Here is a 3,193-nt window from a genome sequence, read left to right on the forward strand (position 1 = left end):
CGAGGCGGAGACGGTCGCGGTGCTTCATGTTGGGTTGAGGAGACTGGGACGAGAAACTGGGGAGGGGGGCTTGAGGTGGGGTTGGGGATGAGGGGACCGAGGCTGGGGCGGAGCTGGGAAAAGCTCTTGGGTGGGACAGAGCTTGCGGGGGCTGGAGGGGTCCTGAGGCGGAGTGGAACGCGGATTAGGGAGCCTGGAAGGGGCATTCGGGATCGTGGAGGGCTGTGGCCGAGTTTGGGGAGGCGAGGAGGGAATTGAGGGACCGAAACTGGGTTGGAATGGGTCGAGGGGACGGTAATCGAGGATTGGGGATGCCTGAGACGGGACTGAGGGGGCGGAAGGTTAGGTCTGGGCAGGGGTTGGTGTTGAGGGAAGGGTTGACGGGTACAGGGAAATAATTACTGGAATCTGAGGATAGGCTTTGAGGGGCTGAGTGAATTAGCTAGGTAGGAATCTTAGGAAAGGATCGGGGGTTCCAAGATGGATTTGGGGGCAGTGTCTAGCTAAATCTGAGAGGTGGTTCTGAGATGGGCCTTAGGGGTGGGCAGGCGTCTCCAAGGCTGGGAGACACGGGGCAGCGGACTTACCTAGGTTAAGATCTGATTTGGCCGTTTATCTGAGGGATCCTTAGGGTCAGAGGGCCTGTTCTGGGTCTGACTTCATTTGGAAGGCGTCTTAACCAGTGTTGTCCCGGGGGCTCACCTCCGGTCTTGTGGATTGGCAGGATGCCATGCCCCGCTACATAGAAGAAGGGAATGTGGTAATTCTAGCATGGTGGCTCTGCCCCACAGTGTCCTTCCTAGCTGGGGCCAAGGAGGATCCCTGAAGTTGTTTTTTAGGAGATAAACTGGAGGTCAGGGGCTGACAGCCCACCCCAACCTCTGATAGTAGACAGGCTGCCTGGTCTCTGCAAGATGTGCCCCCTGCTGTTTCTGGAGATCTCCCTCCATCCCTTGTAGCAGGGTTTGTTCTCAGGGGTAACTGACTTCGCTCCTGGTGTGCTTTCTTCTGTCCTTCTCCCCCAGCCCTTTTGAACTCTTTCCCCGAAAGTCCAGCCCTGTGAATCTGGGTCCTCTCCAGGCTGGTAGACCCAGGCCCAGCCAGCTCTCCCCAGCCCACCTCCTGCTTTTGCTCCTTTGTCTCTGAAGTCTGAGCCTTCCCACGCCTACAGGGCCAAGCTTCTCACCCAGAAGCTTGTGTGGGGGCTTTTGGCTTGCTTTCTGCAAAGGGATTGACTGTTCAGCACTGAGCCAGCCCCCTTAAAAGGGGGCTTAGTATGGAGGTTGCACATTCAAAATCACTGGAAAACCCTCAACAGATCATTGTCCGGAGCTACAGAGAGGCCACTGTAGTAAGATGGTATCAGTCTTTCCATTAATCCACCCCTTGTATTCACAGGCTTTGTAACTTGGCACATATAACATTGCTCTGAGATGCAATTCACCCCATTTATGGTCTCCATGTGGCGCTTTCCTTTTAAGAGAAGAATAAGTGACAAAATCCATCTTTCTTGACTGAATGAGAGTTTCATGTCTCCAAAGAAAGAAAATCTTTGCTTAGTTAACTCTGCTTGTCAGTTGCCAGGAGACCTTTTGTTGACTGCCTGCAGGCATCTTTCTAGTTTAATAATAAAATGATAGGTATGTATTTCTAATGTGTAACACTGCCTACAAGTTAATTTTATTATATGTGACTCCCCAGTTTCAGGACAGAGTACTGTAGTTATATTAGTAGAACATTAATAGAAGTAAAGTGCCTTTTAGTGGAGGGAAGATTGTGGAGTCAAGTCAGTCTGCTGACTCAGGCTGTTAGGACAGCTTTACCTGTTCCTCTATCTGAGACACACCGTAAGTTACTATTTAAAGGGAGAGGCAGATTAGTCTAGCAGGGTTTTTTTTTGTTTTTGTTTTTTTAGTACAGGTGATCTTCATGCCAGAGTACCTCATACAAATACTGAGGACCAACCTCGCTTGATTAGGCCACGTGATTAAGTTAAATTACTCAGCAGAGGTTTGTTCTTCAGGGTATAGTGCTTTTATTAAAACAAGGAAATTGAACGTGAAAACCAGACTGCCTTAGCCAGGCAGCTCACCCAGCCATGGTGACCCTTCGAAAGTCCTGTTGCCCTGGACGTGTGTGGTGGGTTTCTGAGGGAAGGGCTGTGATGTGAACAACCAGCATTCTGGCCCTGGCAGTTTCACTCAGCTGCTGATGTTGCGTGTTGGTTTATTTGGGGGTGGCTGTGAGACAGAAGGAAATATTTGTGAAATAGCTTTGACCAGATGGCATGTTTATGATCTGGTGTTAAAGAACATTCGGGCTCTGGAATTATACATTCCGGGCCAGGCCTGGCCACTGCCCAGCTGTGTGACTGCAGGCAGGTCACCTCACCTCTGTGAGCCGCCACTGGGGAAGGGTATGTGGGAAAGAAAATATACTTCCTAGTTTTATTTTTGGCCGTGCTGGGTCTTGGTTTACACATGTGGGTTTTCTCTAGTTGTGGTGAGCGGGGCTATTCCACTTGCAGTGATTGGACTTCTCGTTGCAGAGAAGCTGCCCACGTGCTTCTCTCATGGGGCACAGACTTTAGGGCACTCGGGCTTCAGTAGTTATGGCACAGGGGCTCAGCTGCCCTGTGGCCTGTGGGATCTTTCGGGACCAGGGATCGAACTTGTATCCCCTGCATTGATGAGACAGATTCTTAACCACTGGACCACCAGGAAAGTTCAATGAAAATACTTCTCAGAGTTGACTTGGGGATTATATTAGAGAGTGCGTGTTAGGTGCTTGTGTGAGTGCTTAGTCATGTCCAGTTCTTTGAGACCCCATGAACTGTAACCCACCAGTCTCCTCTGTTCATGGAATTTTCCAGGCAGGAATACTGGAGTGGGTTGCCATTTCCTTCTCCAGGGTTAGGTCCTTAACATGGTACATATTAATAGTGTTCAATAAAGAGTAATTGCATGAGTAATTTGTAGTTCTCTTTTTGAAACAGTTACTGACAATCATGCATATAAGGTCATCCCAACCACATAATAGGGTCTTATTTCAAGAATCTAAAGTAGATTTTTATTTGTTATTAGCCTAAATTTTTTTTTTAGCTTTCTGTGGTTAGTGATTGTCTCAGTAGTTCTAGAATGAGACAGTAAATAGAACAGGACTTTCAGGCGGAGATCTCTTACCCTAAACTGAG

The 3,193-nt window shown here is 49.0% G+C and overlaps 1 protein-coding gene across 1 annotated transcript in view; it reads left to right on the forward strand.

Moving 5' to 3' along the window:
* The window catches only part of VPS37B (vacuolar protein sorting 37 homolog B (S. cerevisiae)), a 31,339-nt gene that overhangs the window by 310 nt on the left and 27,836 nt on the right, over nucleotides 1–3,193 (forward strand). The gene's annotated exons all lie outside the window — the stretch shown is intronic.

Source organism: Bison bison, unplaced genomic scaffold (genome assembly GCF_000754665.1).
Source record: "Bison bison bison isolate TAMUID 2011002044 unplaced genomic scaffold, Bison_UMD1.0 scf7180017864160, whole genome shotgun sequence".
In the NCBI taxonomy this organism is placed as follows: Eukaryota; Metazoa; Chordata; class Mammalia; order Artiodactyla; family Bovidae; genus Bison; species Bison bison.